This window comes from Sturnira hondurensis, unplaced genomic scaffold, assembly GCF_014824575.4.
Source record: "Sturnira hondurensis isolate 20B ecotype Veracruz unplaced genomic scaffold, ASM1482457v3 Scaffold0015596, whole genome shotgun sequence".
Classification (NCBI taxonomy): Eukaryota; Metazoa; Chordata; class Mammalia; order Chiroptera; family Phyllostomidae; genus Sturnira; species Sturnira hondurensis.
Window position 1 is genome coordinate 21,080,374 of NW_028088227.1, and position 18,090 is coordinate 21,098,463.

Consider the following 18,090-nt stretch of genomic DNA (forward strand, 5'->3'; position numbering starts at 1 on the left):
TAATAGATATTTGTCGAATGAATGAGTGAATGAATGAACCAACGTCCTTACAAAATGTTGCAGAGCAGCATTTCCTTTGTCATACTGGGACGTTGTTGATGTTGAAGTATGAATTCCATAGGTAAAATGTAGAAATGCTTTTATTCAAAGTTGTTTAATGGTGTGCATTTTCTAGAGGCGTGTAAATTTACGAATTCAGCCCACGGCCTTTTCCCTCTGCTCTTTGATTTGCAATGGGAATATACCACCACCAGGGGGAAGCACTTGCCAAGGAACAAATGCTATTAAGAAATCCGGTGCAGGGGAAGGAACTGGGCTTAGATGGTCATAAGGCACAAACTTCCAGTTATGAGATAAAAAGTACTGGGGGATGCGGTGTATAACATGGTGACTGTAATTAACAGTGCTCTCTTGTATATTTGAAAGTTAAGTCCTGAAACTTCTCATTACAAGGCAGAAAATTTTTTGATAACTCTAAAAGGATGTTGAACTTCAGGAGTTAACTAAACTCTCCATCAGGATGTTAACTAAACATACTATATTTATGACTTTGCAACATGTACCTCGTGTTTGTGCTGTATACCTTAAACCTAAACAGTGTTGTATATCAATGATAAACACTGGAATTTTAACTGGAATTTTAAATATAACTGGAATTTTAAAAGATCTCGTGCCTAGTTAGATCAATCTCCATGGCCTGCATTTTGTTCACAACAACTGCAGGAGAAGGTGTAATATTCCTCACTTTTAAAATGAGAACTGTAAGAGGCCAAGCTTGGATTTAAACCTAGTCCACATTACACTAGGTTGCCTCTCATTTATGATCCTATTTCAAACCAAGAGAGACAGAGATACACACACACACGGTGTGTGTGTGTGTGTGTGTGTGTGTGGTGTTTGCTTCCTCCTTAAATTTGCATGCAATTACTCCGTGGAAAGCTCGTTGTTATACCAGTGTTTTAGAGGCTGTCTTCATTTAACCCCATCTAGTTGCCTTCAGAAAGTTTAGAGTGATATTTAAACAAAGTCTCAGAACATAAATTTAAGCAAGTTTATCATAAATCACCTTGGGAGCAGTATTTTAAAGTCACAAGTATCAGAAACTTACTCCATTGGAAGGGTGTTAGTAATAATGTCCAACAAATATTGGATATATGTCAATCAATTGTGTCCATTAATTCTCACAACCAATTCATACAATAGGCATAATGATCCCCATTTTTCAGGAGAGGAAATTCCAGTTTGGAGGGCTCAGGAGACCTCCCCACAGTAGAACTTTGGCCAGCAGTTCCCCCAAGTATTTCCAGGTGCCAAATCTCCTTTCTTGCCTTCTTCTTTGTCAACCTTCTCCCCAGATCTTAATGTCACTCTCTCAATCTCTCTCCCAAATAAAAAGAATCAGGTCAGTGGCAATAAATATCTAAGATTAGCCTAGAATATCTTACTATGCCAGAAAGCAAGAAAAATAATAACAGACAAAAACATGTTAAAAAGGCCCAGAATGCATCTTGAAGGGGGCTCTGAATGTACAAATTTAGGACCATTTAAATAACAGAATAATGATGAAGAATTATAATGTATATATTAAAAATCCATGAGTCCATGGTGATACTCGAAAATAAATGGAAGTGGAGTGTGGAGAGGAAGTTTTCTTTACACAAAGAATATCGGATAGTACATAGAGCAGCAATAACAGAATCACACCTCTGCCACCACCAGTGTGATCATTGATTCAGGAGGGGACCATCTACAGATGCTAAAACCAGTGGGGAAAGCTTGTTGGATGCCAAGGTCTTCAGTGCCCGTGTATCACCCCCCAGATCACGGAGGAAACACTGAGAGATAAATGAAACTGCAAAGAAGAAACCTGATGGGTACCGCCTCACCAAAGTCGTCAAACTCATCATCACTAAAATGGGATGGTCTTGACATTTGTACCTCCTGGTAGTGACACAAACAACTTACGTAGTATTCTCACCATAAATGTTTAATGTGAATGTATAAAGAATTGTGAGGAAGAAAAATCAGAGAAAGCCAGAAAACGATACATTCCTCAAAACAACTGACTTGAACTCTTCAAAAATAATTTTCATGAAAGATGGACCAAAAAAGCTCAGAGAACTGTTCTGAAGTGAAGAACATTAAAGAGATGTATGATTGATAGCTGTGTATGAGCCTTGCCTGGATGAGAAAGAAAAAGAAGTCACAAAGGATATCATTGTGAAGGAAATTTAAATATGAACTGCATACTGAATGTTATCACCTCAAGGTTATGTTTATTGGATATGTTAGTAGCATTGTGGTCTTACAGGACAAAGTCCTTATTCTTAGCATATAATGTTGAACTATTTCAGGACCCAGTGTCATTATGCCTGTAACTACCTCTCAGATTGTTTGGCAAAACTAGAGATTCTGTATAGAGAGAGGGAGCAAGAGAAATTAAGCAAATGTGGCAAAGTGCTAACAACTGGCAAAGTTAAGTGAGGTACTGTTGGTATGGCTCCTTCAACTTCATTCTGAAATTTTTCAAAATGAACAGTTGAGGGAACCACTACAGTGGTTTTCAACCACAGAAGTTTGAGCAGTTCACAATGTTTGAGCAGTTCACAGCAGCAGCAGCGACAGGCCGATGTGTCTCTACAGCTTTACTCCGGAACCCAGGCTGTGGAAGCAGCCCCTCCTTGGGACCCCTAGGGCAGAGGGAGAGGAGAGCAAGGATGGCTCCGTGCCTGGGATCTAGAAAGCTTCTGCTCCGGCCGCCTCCTGCTTGGCCTCCCTGCTGTCCTGTCCCCAGCAAGCCCCGCCCCCAGCAAGCCCCGCATGCAAGCCCATTGGCGGTGGCAGGTGTGTGCCTTCTGCAGGAAGCTAGTGTCTGTGGTTACAGAATTCTCCCGAAGCAGGAAAGCGATCCACTGATACCAAGACTCCATAAGCCATAAAAGAGGATGGAATCTTAACCATGTGCAGCGTGTGGATGAACCGGGAGGGTATATGCGAAGTGGAATAAGTCAGAGAAAGGCAAATACCGTGTGATTTCACTCACATGTGGAAACTAAAAACAAAATGAGTGAACAAACCGGACAAGCTCGTAGATACACAGAACCAACTTGTGGTTGCCAGGCTGGGGGGTTGTGCTCAGGGCGGGGGGCGGGCGAAAAAGGGGAAGGGGTTAAGAAGTACAGATTGGTCACCACAAGATAGAAAGTGCAGCATAGGGAATGCAATCACTGATACAGGGTGGGGCAAGAGTGAGTTTACAGTTGTTTGTATGAAGAATAAGTAATAATACAAAAGTAAACTTCCACATACTCACAACTATAAACACACGTTTGGCCTACCCTGTAATGTAATAACTTTGTATGGTGTCATATGGATACAATACAGGGGGGGGTCACTTCAAAAGTTATATATAAATGCCTAAGCACGCCGCTGTACACCTGAAACTAATATATTGAATGTCAGTTGTAATTGAAAAAAACTTTAAAAAGTCAAAATAAAAATTTCTGTTTGGACAGACAAAAACCCACTAGCTCTCAGTAACTTTCCTGATATCTCAAAGATGAATGGGACCCCAGCTCAGAGCGATTCCCAAAGCACGTGTTCTCTTCATCCTCAAATTCGTGGGTTGTCATCCAAATATTCAATTTTACATTTTCAAATTGTATATACATGCACTTGCTGGTCAAATCAAAAATATAGTGTCAGATGCCCAGTGGAAAGTCTCTCTCCAGCTCTTTTCCATATTCACACGTTCTTACCAGAACCTGCCACAGGATACCACTCTTAGTGATTTCTCGTGTATCGTTGAGAGTTCTTGCTGATGCCTCTCTGCCAACTCAAGTATAAACAGAGTTAATGGGTAAGGATTTTATCTCAGGGAGTGCCTGTGAGAGAGAAGCGGAAGAAGCCACGTGAGGTTGACCCCACATGAAATGCAGGAGAAAGGAAGATGGAGCGAAGGCATTCTTCACCACCTGTGCAACCCAAAGAAGGTTCATGGGGAGGAAGGGGCGGAGTGTCCTTGAGCCAAAGTCTACCATCAGAGGGGCTCCAGGGTCCCAGGGGCAGACGTACCTTAGTATCCCACCACACTCAGTCTTCAGGGGACAGCAGCACAGGGTGGGGGAGTGGGGACCGGGTGGCAGAGTGGCCTCTGAGCATACATGGTGATGGATTTCAGAGCTCAGCAATTGGGAGTCTCAGTCAGCCATGTTCCCTATCATTGGAAGTCTATGAAGCACAAGAAATAAACTGTATTTCAGAAATCAAATAATGAGAGAAGTACTTGCTATGCATTTTACATTCCCTGCATAATTAAAGACACACATGCGTGTGTCGGTCACATCAGGGCTCAACATCCTCCACTACCCCCTGGCCTGACAGGTGAGGGTGCACGTGCTACTCCTGGGGAATGAGAGGAGAGAGCAGGTGCAACCAGTGGCCTTTCTTTCTGTTAGTACGTGATACCCCGCCCCCCCCTCCCCCCGGCGCTAAAGGCCACCTTCACTTCCACATCATCCCTCACCAGCTCCTTAGTGGGCAGAGGTGACAGTGGAGTGGTGTGTGTGTGTGTGTCTTGGGTTTCTGGGGAAATGAAATGCAGTCAAATACAAAGACGGACACGTAGTTTACTTCCGCTACCACTCTGCCATAAACCATCCTTTCCTCCTCCCACCTCAAGAAAATCTGACCAGTTTTTTCCCAGTAGTGAAGAGGGAACCAAGGATCCCAGTCACCAAGGTACAGAGTGTCTCATGGGTAATATTTTCGGTTTCATTTTACAAAAAATTAAGTGTGTGTGTGTAAATTGTGTTAAGAAAGTCAGTTTTTATGTTATTACCCTCATTAAGAAATGCCAGATAATGTTTATTAAATGATGAGTAAGTCAGTAAGTCTGGAAAGTTATAAATTAAATCACAATTTGATGGGATTGTGGATAGTAGAGACCATTTGTTCCACCCCCTCATTTACTACAGCAAGAAGATGAGTCACAGAAGGAGCAGTAGTTGGCTCAAGGTCACACCGAATGCTGTGTAGCATCTGAGATCGTCGGAAGCACCAGGGAATGCGGAAAATGCCAGGACTCCTGAGGCTGGCATGTGCTCCCCAAAATGCTCCGAACCCTCCCACGCTGCAGCAGCCACACCGAATCCCTCATCTCATAGTTGTGTGGACACGGCAAGAATTTTCCTCCATTTGTTTAGGGTTTCAAAGATGTACTAATCCCTCAAACACATGTTAATATGGATGCTCTTTGATGCAAAAGAACAGATACACTATTCGGCTTTTCCCGCAGCTGCCCCTCCCCCATCCTATTTCTCAGTGAGAAATCCTGTTAGACTACCTAGAAACACACTTAGGGTCTTTTAGGATGGGGATTCTTGGCTCCGGTGAGAGGGATGAGAATTGGCTAAGGTGATGCTCTTCTGGTGAAACAAAATACTTTCCTCCAGAAACCTTCTCCCTTAATTATACATAACTTTTCCCCCACATTTTATAAAAATTGTATTTATTTATTTCTAGAAAGAGGGGAAGGGAGGAAGAGAGGGAGAGAAACATCAGGGTGTGGTTGCCTCTAGTGCACCCGCATGACCGCAACCCAGGCATGTGCCCCTACTGGGAATCGAAATGACAATCCTTTGGGTCACAGCCCGCACTCAATCCACTGAGCTACACCAACCCGGGCATTTTTTCCCACTTTATCCTCCTGACTTCCCCTGTCTTATTCCTTATTCCTTGGCTGCCTTTACTCTTCTCTGCACCATCCAAACTTGACCTTCCTTGGGAGAACATAAAAACTGAGTCCTGATCACTCAAAAGCCCCCTATATTCACGGACTATCTCACAAAATGCAGTACAGTATAGTGAGGGAACCAAGCCTCGGTTAGTTCCCAGATCTCTACTTCCTAACCTCGTGACCTTAGACAAGTCAAACTGTGTTTACTTGACTATACATTCTTTAACATATGCCTAGGATATTTGAAATATTTTGCTGTGGTAAGCATCTATCTATCTCAGATCTGTGCACTGGCCTTTCAGTACTCAGAGTTGGTTCCTAGCGGCAGAATTGTTCAGTCAAGATTACATACATGTGAAATATCTGTAGATGCTGCCAACGTGCCCATCAAGACCATTAATACACATGCCCGGGGCAGGTGTAGGTTCATGCTAGATGATGGTTGCAGATATTATCCTAGCAGTAAAAGGCTGCACTTTTCATGCATCTTGGAATCTGTGACTGAGGTCCAAGGTCACAACCTCTGATCTCCCACCTTCCTTCTTCCCAAGAAAAACCTTTCTTGTTTCATATGCAAAAGCTTTTTAACCTGGCCTGGCATTTACCCGTTGGAGTCTGGCATTTACCTGTTGGAGTCATCCCATAATATGCAAATTCAAAGCCAGTAATGTCAGCTTTTTATCAATCTGTGGTTCAANTGGTAAGCATCTATCTATCTCAGATCTGTGCACTGGCCTTTCAGTACTCAGAGTTGGTTCCTAGCGGCAGAATTGTTCGGTCAAGATTACATACATGTGAAATATCTGTAGATGCTGCCAACGTGCCCATCAAGACCATTAACACACATGCCCGGAGCAGGTGTAGGTTCATGCTAGCTGATGGTTGCAGATATTATCCTAGCAGTAAAAGGCTGCACTTCTCATGCATCTTGGAATCTGTGACTGAGGTCCAAGGTCACAACCTCTGATCTCCCCCCTTTCTTCCTTCTTCCCAAGAAAAACCTTTCTTGTTTCATATGCAAAAGCTTTTTAACCTGGCCTGGCATTTACCCGTTGGAGTCTGGCATTTACCTGTTGGAGTCATCCCATAATATGCAAATTCAAATCCAGTAATTTCAGCTTTTTATCAATCTTTGGTTCAAAGCTGGATTTTACCTCTAAATCCTATTATAAAAGCTTGTGCCACATATTTGGGTACGTTCAATTAGAATGAGCTGATATAAATAGGCCCTTCGCGGTGCTTTCCTTTAGATTCCTGCTGTCTTAACGGTTTTAATATTTTGTGTTCTTTACATAGCACAAACAACATATTCTCTCTATAAAAATTCAGACATTAGGAGCGTATAGAGAATAAAGTATGCAAGTCACCTTTTCCATTCTTGCTGCATTCTGTATCCATAGCTCTATCTCAGATATTCTTACTTTTCAATCTATTATTTAGTATCTAACTGCTCCAATCTGACATTAGTCAGGCTATTCAAATAAATCTCCATGTAGAAGTGGCCAGGCAGTGAAATGCAAGGACAAAAAGAATGAAGAAATGGTAACTCCCTGAACAATTCTCTCTGTGACAACTGTGGGAGTATTTTGATAACTGCTGGCAGCAGGACACTGCATGTGATGTGGGGAAGGAAACCTTGGCATTCAAACAAGCAAATGGTTTGGCGACAGTTTATTAAATTTTTGCCATGCTTGCAAATGCCAGTAACAGTTTCTCAGACTGCAGAATTACTAGACATGACAGGTTTGAGAACATTTTACAATGGTCACCAAATAAGTCATCCTTCAAAATAAAAAATTACATGAACTCTTTTTGATGATTATCACTATTAAAACAAAAGCTCTACTGGAGTCTATGAATTTAACTTGTGCATATTGAATGTGCCTAGTCATAGAACCAGAGGCTAAGTAAAAGCGTCCAAGAAAAAATATAATATATTCTTACTGGTGAGGTTCTATCAGATTATTCTTCAGGCCAAAGATATTGCTATTGCTTCCTAAATTTAAGCTGCAAATGCTTACATTAAAAAATATTTCAAGTCAATAGCTAACTGTATACGTTAAGGAACTAGAACAAGAAGAACAAAAAAACCCAAAGCTAGCATAAGAAAGCAAGTAAAGATTAGAGCAGAGATTAATGAAATAGATAACAGAAAAACAATAGAGAAAATCAATGAAACCAAAAGTTGTTTCTTTGAAAAGATAAACAAAATGGACAAACCTTGAGGTAGACTGACCACCACCCCCAAAGAAGAAAACATAAATCACTAAAGTCAGGAATGAAAGAAAGCACATTACTACCAACCTTATGATCATGACACTTGCCTATTTCTTGTCATTAGTCTTGACAGTGCCCTGGGGAGAAGACACAAGCTGGGTCTGACAACCCAAAAGCACCCCCACTAGGTGTGACCAGCAGACACGACCTCTAAAAGAATACTGCCTTTTGACCCAGTGATTCCATTGCTCGGAATATGCCCTACAAATCCTGAAACACCAATTCAAAAGAACTTATGCACTCCTGTGTTCATAGCAGCACTATTTACAATAGCCAAGTGCTGGAAACAGTCTAAGTGCCCATTAGTAGATGAATGGATTTAAAAACTGTGGTTCATTTACTCGATGGAATACTAAGCAGCAGAAAGGAAGAAAGAAGGAGCTCCTACCTTTTGCAACAGCGTGGATGGAACTGAAGACAATTATGCTGAGTGAAATAAACCAGTCAGTGAAAGAAAAACACTATATGATCTCACTTATAAGAGGAATCTAATGAACAAAATAAACTAATGAGCAAAACAGAACTGGAGACACAGAAACGTGGAGCAGGCTGACAGCTGTTGGGGCGTTGGGTAGGGGGGAGGATAGTGTAATGGTGGAACAAGTGGAAGAGATCAAAGGACATGTATGAATGACCCAAGGATATGGACAATGGTGTGGGGACTGACTGGGAGTGGGGATGGAGGGTGCTGGCTATGGGGGGCAAAGAGGGAAAAATTAGGACAACCATAATAGAATAATTAAGAAAAAATATATATACATCTGGGAAGAATTTTTAAAAAGACACCACAGGCTCCAAGGTCAGGCTGCCTACATTCAAATCCCTCCTCTCCACTTCCTAGCCCTTGACTTAAAGTTTATTTGCACTTAATGCTTCCAATTAATCCTATGAAAAATTGGAGTAATTATGATACCTGCCTCCTAGTACATGGGGGAGATTAGAATAGTTAGTACATATGAGGCACTGACAGGCGCCGTTAATAAACTCAGGTGTTGTGACTGGCATCGCCATACTCTGCGCCTCCTGGGACTGGTTCTAGCCCAGACTTGGGTGGGTTTTCAGTGCAGTTCACATGGAGACACAACAGCATCTTGGCTGGGCTCCCTAACCTAGCATAAGGGAGCAACCCATTGTCAGCCCAGCCATTTGGAAATAGGAGGTGGTTTAGCCCATGTCCACAGTTAGTCAAAACTATGTGTTATTTATTTTAAAATTTTCTCTATCAAGTGTGTAACTACTAAAAGGGACTCATACCGTACTTAGAAAAACAGTTATACATAGAAGAGATGAAGAGCACAAAAAATGCACTTAGAGAGCAGTGAACATTTGAAACATTGAAAAAAAGGAGAGTGTGTTTGTAATCTCAGTTTTAAATCTTTCAGCTCTTTATAATCTGATTGGTTTGTGTTCAACATAGGTTGATTTTCTTGTTGGTATAAATCACCTCTGGTAATCATTGTGCATTTTATTCTCATCCCTTTCCTTTGCAATCTACAATATTCAGATGCTTGAAACACTATGAAATTCAACCTAGTGTGTTGTCTCATTTGTCAGTGAAAACTTGAGAATCTAGGTAGTAACAATACCTGTGCCTGGCCAGGCCCGGAGTGAGGGAGAGGTTGCGGGAAACACCGAGAGCCCAGGGTGAAGCCAAATGCTGCTAGTATGGGCGTTGATGACAGACCTCTCTACCCCTGCTCCCCACAACGCAGCAGGAGGAGGCCCTGCATGAAGTCTGTGCAAAGCTAGAAAGTGATGGACAAAGGGAAAAGCCTCCTACCTCCTTCTGGTTCCTGATTGAAGGTGGGACCAGAGCATCAGCCCCACGTCCACAGTAAAGGTCAACATGGTGGCAGGGGGAGGTGCTAACCTGTGGGTCTAGCTTATGTAAAGGATTGGCTGTCCCCCACCACCCTCCTCCTAGAGCCCACGGAAGTTCAAAGTTCACACTAGGAGATTTAAAACGAAGGGAGAGAAACACGCTCTCTTCCTCCAGGACCCTCAGCACAGACATGGGGGCCAGGGTTTGCAGGAACTTGCAGGTCCTGGAAACCAGTCCTGGAAGCCGCAGGCTGACGGCAGTGCTGGACTCCAGGAAGGCCCCTGAAGCTGGACAGTAACCTGCTTAGCCACCCGGAGCTCCAAAGGAAAAATAGGATGGAATAGGAATTCTGAGCATTGTTTGGGGCTTTAGTCTTTCAGGGAATAAATGGGCTTAGTTTGTGTTATATGGAAGACATGAGCCTGGAGCTGGGAGCTCCCCCATCCTCCCAAGTTGTACAACATTTCGATAAAGACCTCTCCCCTACCCACCACCCTTTGTCTTTGGAATTTGCCTGCGAGTGGTGGCAGGCAGCCAAACCCCACTTTTGTTCAGTAACAGTAAGATATCCCAAATGTTGATAACTGACTATTTAACTTATAAACAAGCTGGCCGATTTTTACTTGCACCAGTTTCTCAAGATTTTAGGATAGTTTAGAGCAGTGGTTCTCAAACTTTTTTTCATTGTATGTTCCTTAAGTAGTTTTGCTTTTAGACATTTTCTTAAAAGCCCCCATGACTTTTCAGTACCATCGATATACTATGTATCTGTTTAAGCTTTTTTTTTTTTACTTTCATCAAATAATTTCCTCCCTCTTGGAAGCAATATTGCACCCATTGAGAATTCATGGCCTGGAATATTCAGATTTATATGATAAGAAAATGTAGGATGAGCAACTGCCCTTATTGTCAGTAGCAGGAAGAGATTCAATTCCATTGGAATATCTCCTTGTTCTTTACCATGGTCCTCTGATCAGCAGAGCAGCACCACCATTTTGTTTATTTTTATTTTTAAAGGGGAAGGGAGTGAGAAAGAAAGGGAGAGAAACATCAATGTGTGGTTGCCTCTCGCGTACCCTGTACTGGGGACGTGGCCCGCAGCCCACGCATGTGCCCTAACTGGGAATCGAACCAGTGACCCCTTACTTCCCAGGCCAGAACTCAATCCACTGAGCCACAGCAGCCAGGGCAAGGGAGCTTGTTTGAAATGCAGACACTCAGCCTCCCCTTAGACCCACTGGATGGTAAGCTGCATTTTAATGAGACCCCATGTTGCTTCTGATGGCTGTTAGAGTCTGAGGGGCACTGCTTTACAGTACAGTGTCCGGTCCTCACCCAAGTTGGGAAACACAAAGTTAACATGTACATGGAAAACATATGCATAGACCCTAAAGAGCAGCTAAGTTCCCCCACCCCTCTCTCTCAAGTCCTGACTACGCAAGTTTCTTTCTTAAAAGTTATCAGTAATATTTTTTAAACTTAGAACTGGGAGTCATTTGTCTGTCTGTCTGTTTATTCATTTCTTGAGAAAGGTCAATTTTATTTACTTCTAAGCAAGTGAAACCCCATGAATTTGTGTCTGGCTGCCTTGGCTCCCATCTTTCTCATTCCTTTGCTCTTTTTCTCCCCCCAAGCAGGGGTGTTCGAGTTTGTTGGAAAGAGCAAGGTAAAAACACTGAAGAGAAATTTCTGTTTTTCTTCCCCCAATGAATTGGCCTTCGACTCTCAGTTGGAAGTAGCGGCCTCTGTAAAATTAAGCTTGTTTTGATAGTGATTCTTTCTCTTGGACTCAGCAACACAGTAAAGAGTGTTTATCTATTTCACTATTTTGAAGAGCCAGCAAGTTAGTGTGGGGGAAAAATAGCAAATTAATTTAATATACTTTGGTTCTTATTTATGAAGATGAGGTTCATTTTTCCCTAACTCTTTTTGTTACAGGTATGAAGTTTTGAAATGTGTGTGATACATTTCAGCCATACTGGAAAAAAGAAAAAAGTAACAGATGCCAATTACCCAGTTTCTAGGTTAACCCGTTGCCACATTTTGCTCCTTCTACATTTTCCTGAAGTATTTTAATAAGTTACAGATAATATGATATTTTTATAACCCCTATTTTTCTGAGTATTTTTAAATGATATTCTCTTCCATAAAAATGAATTACGCTTCTCTAAAACTTTTGAGGTTGAAACTGGAGAGATTTTCAGGACCACAAAACTTCCATTATTATTCTCATCACTTTTTCCCCTACTAGCAGGAGACAAAGGGAAAAAAAACTTGGACTTGCTGAATTGGTCTGAATTCCAGCTGAGACATTATTTTTGGGGGTTTCCAGAGGGGCTCTGACAACAGACAGCCAGATTCTCTTTAATTCTAAACTATTAACAAAGAGGTCAAGTTAGGCCAAGTTAGGCCAAAAGCCAAAGCTGTCCTCATTGAAAAATGCTGTGGACAGATTTGGCTATAGACCAGTGGCTTTTTCTTAATTAAGAATCTCAGTCAACATCTTGAAGTTTTTGAATGCAGAAGGAGGGAAGGGGGAGCAGAAGAGAGAAAAGTGATAAGAGGAAGATCAGAAGAGAGAAGAAACATAGTTTTATAAACTCTAACTCAAACGCCATAATCAAGGCATCTCTTTCTTTTAGTTTCCTACTTCCCTTTCTATTCCAACATGCTTGACTTACTAGGATAAATTAAGTGTATTTTAAACTACTCATAGACTCAGAGAATGTGTGTGTGTGTTTTCAGTGGCAGGTTGAGAGGTGGGGAGGCAAGAGGAGAAAGAAAAAATACCTGTAGTTGTTTAAGATGGTTTGCTGATCATATGGGCAGCTTCCTAGCAGCAGTATCGTATGGCGTGGTCATTAGAAGACTTGTTTATTTGCCACTTCTGAATTTTAAGACTCAAACATAAAAGTAGCCTAGTTTCATAGTTGAAAACATGTTCACGGCCACATACTCAGTCCTGTTTTCTTTACGTGAGAAACCAAAGTTCCAGAGGTGGTTTATCTAAGAATGTCTCTAGGAAAAAAAATATTGTTTCTGGAATGACCGGTATACCTCCACCTTTGATTTTTAGTCCTCCAGGGTGTTCAGTCCCTGTTCCAGGAAGGAGTGACAAGGAGAGTCGTTTCCTCCATGGCCCCTAAACGCCATATCCTGCTCATTAACCAGCATCCACCTCGGGAGCCACTTCCAGTCTCCGCTGTCCCCACCATTGTGTTCGCTGGCTCCAAGCCAGCAGACACACATCTGAACTTGTGCCCCTGGAAGTATTCTCAGCACTTCAAGGAACTACAGCCTGGCCAACTTTATAAAATTACACTCCACAAAAAACATACATATATATAACTTTTTCAATTCCTAGGAGCACTCACATCTATAAGGCACTAACTAACCAAGACTTAAAATTCAGTGAAGCATTGAGAGGATTTTATCCTATGGGAAAAAAATGGGACTTCTCCAGAGATACATAAACCTTGGCCTGTGTGGCGGACAGAATGCAGTCACTTTGTTATCAGCTGTAGAACGAATTGTTAATCCTCTGCTGCTCTCCCAGTCGGCAAGGCCAAAAAGAACATTCTGGAAGGACTACAACTATCCATCTGGTTTACAGGGGACAGATCCAAGAACACAGTGGAATTCCTAAATCTTTGGGAGTGAAAAGGTATCCTTCTGTTTCTCGTCCATCTGATCCCATTTCTGCTGTAGCAAGGTAAATCAAGTTTATTCATGTTCTCTGACCCCTTCCCAAAGATCTTAAAGATGAAACAACACACTTGAGATGCTGGGAAGAAAAGTTATTCTAGGTATAAAATTTCATCAGCATTAAAAATTGATTATGCAAGGAAACTGAAGGTTTATGCAGATGCATCAGAGGAAAAATGTGCTCAGTGCCCATCGTAAACACCAACTGAACTGCAAGCAGCCTGTTCTTGCTACATGGTCTCCTATTTATCTTCATGCATTGGGGGTATGTACCAAACTCTGTGCTTCACAACAGTGCCTAAGGACTAGGCTCAGATGGAAAGGGCTACAGTGGGCTCAATCTTTCTTTTTTTTTCTTCTGTACTCCAAGACAAATTAACCAAAGTGCAAAAATATTTTTCATCACGTTTTTCTTTTTCAGCGCAACAGCAGGAATACTCTCTCGGCAAATAAGCAGGGAAGAAAATCCGCTACTAAAGACTTAAGTGTTCTTGTTGCCAATTTGGCCATTTGAATCAGAAAGTTCAAAATTTGCCTGATGTTTTTACTCACCAACTATCCCAAGGAAATAATTAGACAAGAGTACAAGTGTATGCAGATGGACTTCACAGCTTCCTTTTTTTCTAAAATTAAATTTGCTGGGATAACATTGGCTAATAACATCATATAAATTTCAGGTGTATAAGTTCGTGATAATACAAGATCGTTACAGTTTGTTGTGTGCTCACCACCTGAAGTCTCATCTCCTCCCATCACCATGTACTTGACCTCCTTTATTCTTCTTCCTCTTCTGCCCACCCCCGTTGCCCCTCTGGTGACCACCACACTGTTGGGTCTGTGAGTTAGTTTTTTGTTTTATTTATTTGTTGCTTTCTGTTTTGTATCTCCCATGCGTGAAGTCATATGCTTCTTCTCCTTTTCCATTTGACTCATTTCACTACAATATTCTCAAGATCCACCCATGCTGTTGCAAATGGCAATATTTCGTTTTTAATGGCTGAGTAGTATTCCATTGTATATATGTACCATATTTATTTTATCCATTTATCCATGTGTTCGCTATTGTGAATAAAGCTGCAATGAACGTAAGGGTACATATATCTTTATGAATAAATGTTTTTAATTTTTTGCATATACACCCAGAAGAGAGATTGCTGAGTCACATGGTAGCACTATTTTTTTTTTGAGGAACCTCCCTGCTATCCTCCATAATGGCTTCACCAATTTACATTCCCACAAGCACTGTGCAAGGGTTCCCTTTTGACCATATTTTCTCCAAGATTTGTTAGTTCTTGTCTTATCGATGAGTCATTCTAATAGGTGTGAGGTGATATCTCCCTGTGGTTTTGATTTGCGTTTCCCTTACAACCAATGATGGGAAGCATCTTTTCATGTATTTGTTGGCCATCTGTACGTCTTCCTTGGAAAAGTGTCTATCCAGGTGCTCTCCCCATTTTTTGATCGGATTGTGGGTTGGGTTCTCTTGCGGTTGAGCTGTATTTGATGTGTCTGTGTGTGTGTGTGTGTGTGTGTCTGTGTGTTGCATTGGGTTGGTTGACTTGGAAAGATGGTGAGGAGAAGGGTGGTAACAGGCAATGTTACAAGAGTAAAGGCTTTAGATAGAAACAGACCTGGAATCCTCTGTTGTTGGCCAGCTGGGGGTCCTGGAGGAATTTATTGGACCTCAGTGCAACTCTTTTCCTTCACATAGAGAACCAAAGGAGATAACGAAAACAGAGCACTTCGCCATGAGATTGCCATAAAGAGATATTGGAGTTTAAAAGCATTGCTGATGTAAAAAAGATATTGTTGGGTGTTGTAGACTGAATGTCTGTGTCCCTGCAAAATTCGATTCATATGCTGAAATCCTAATCTCAGCGTGATTATATTAGGAAGTAGGGGCCATTGGGAGAAGATTAGATCATGAGGGTTGAACCCTCATGAGTGGGAGCAGTGCCTTTGTAAGAAGAGCCCAGAGAGCTGGCTACTCTCTCCCTGCCGTGTGAGGACACTGAGAGAAGTCAGCTTTCTGCAACCAGAAGCGAGAGGGCGCTCACTGGCACTCAGTGGTGCTCGCATCCTGATCTTCAACTTCTAGCCTCCAGACTATGACAGACAAATTTCTGTTGTCTATATGTCATCCAGTCTGTAGTACCTTGTTTAAGCAACCAGAACTAAGACATTAGGTTAGAAAAACATACAGCACAATCAGACTCTTGTCAAAAATATATAGATCTATATATTCATCCGGTAGCAAAATATGTACTGAGCATTTACTAACTGATAGGCACTTCATTAGGCAAAGAGAATATAACAGTAAGCCAAAAGTTAGATGGACTCTGCCTTTATGGAGCCCACAGCCTATTGCTGGTTCCTGGTTGTGAGAGAGTCATCGTAAAACCCCAGTTTTGAGGGCAGAGAGGAAGCGTCTAGTGAAGGCTGGTAGTAATAGGAGCTGATCCAGTTGGGAAGAGCAGGGACATTTCCTAAAGAAATGGCAGTTGAGCAGAGATAGAGGATGAACCAGCCTTGACCAGATGAATGGGGGTAGAAGAGGAGCAGTGAATGTAATTTAAGCACATTGAGTCTGGGGTCAGCCAGGTGCCCTTCCAAGCCTCCTCCTGCCACTCACAAGCTCTTAGGATTCTGGGCCTGTCACTCAATCCCCTTGTCCCAGTGACTTCATTTGTAAAGTGGAAACAACAGATTTCTTTATTTAATATGATTATTAGAAGGACTAAATTTGATAACACGAAAAGTGCTTAGCAATTATTCAGTAAATGCTAGATAATACCAAAGGAAAAGAAGAATAAAGACCTAAGTGCAAAGAGGGAACAGTATGTGCAAAGCTCCATGGGAGCATAATGGAAAAAAATAATGAAGCTCTAATACAGAGTAGTCCTCCCCTTGTCCACAGGGGATACATTCCAAGACCCACAGCAAATGCCCGATACCTCAGATAGTACCAAACCATATATATGTATGTATGTATGTATGTATGTATATATATATATATATATATATATATATATATATATAATCTTTTCACTTGGGCATATTGCAACTGCCAGCATCAGTATCTTGCACTTTGGGGCCATTATTAAGTAAAATGAGTTACTTGAACACAAGCCTGCAATACTGAGACAGACGACCTGAGAACCCAGATGGCCCTTAAGTGACTAACAAACAGCTGGTTCGCATATGCAGTTTGGGTACTCTGGGCAGGGGGATGATTCACATCCTGGGGGGAATAGAGAGGGACCGTGAGCGATTTTGTCACGTTACTCAGAACAGCACACAATATACACTTTAAAAGTGGTTTATTTCTGGAATTTTCCATTTAATATCTTCAGACCCCAGTGGACCGAGGGTAACTGAAACCAGGGAAAGCAAAACTGTGGACCAAGGGGAACTACTGTGTGTGCTGCTTTTGTTCGAAAAGCTGCTGGGAGTCCCTGGAGGTTTCGAGCAGGGGCACCCCCCTGCTCGGGTCTTTCACATGATGTCCCTTTCCATGGGCTCTTTTTCCCCTTTCCCCTCCTAGTTCCTTCCCGTTTCGGCTTCAGTGGCACTCCTCCCAAAAAGTTCCCCCTGACCTCCCAACTAGGCAAGTGCCTTGTGAATACCTCCCTTATTCCAACCGTGTATACCAACCGTGTACACGCTGGCTTTGCCTGCGGGATGTCCGTGTCCCTCGCCTACATCTGCACACGATGGGATTTGGCCTGGGATTGCACACAGTTGTGCCCCCAACCGTTAGCACCGTGGCTGGTCTGCAGTGGGTGCTTATTTCACATTGGTTAATGGAAGACAGAAAGANTACTCAGAACAGCACACAATATACACTTTAAAAGTGGTTTATTTCTGGAATTTTCCATTTAATATCTTCAGACCCCAGTGGACCGAGGGTAACTGAAACCAGGGAAGGCAAAACTGTGGACCAAGGGGAACTACTGTGTATGCTGCTTTTGTTCGAAAAGCTGCTGGGAGTCCCTGGAGGTTTCGAGCAGGGGCACCCCCCTGCTCGGGTCTTTCACATGATGTCCCTTTCCATGGGCTCTTCTTTCCCCTTTCCCCTCCTAGTTCCTTCCCGTTTCAGCTTCAGTGGCACTCCCCCCCAAAAGTTCTCCCTGACCTCCCAACTAGGCAAGTGCCTTGTGAATACCTCCCTTATTCCAACCGTATACCAACCGTGTACACGCTGGCTTTGCCTGCGGGATGTCCGTGTCCCTCGCCTACATCTGCACAAGATGGGATTTGGCCTGGGATTGCACACAGTTGTGCCCCCAACCGTTAGCACCGTGGCTGGTCTGCAGTGGGTGCTTATTTCACATTGGTTAATGGAAGACAGAAAGAATGGAAGAGAAGGAGGGAGGGGGAAGGTGGGGAAAATGAGGGGGGTGCAGAGGTAATGAGATCAGTTCAGCTTTAGACTTGATTGTAATTTTAAACTTTTTAAATAAATTTTAATTGATTTTGAGTGGTGTGTCTGGGTAGAGATGTTCTAAAAAGCCAGGAAAACTGACTTGGAGTGAAAGACAGATCCAAG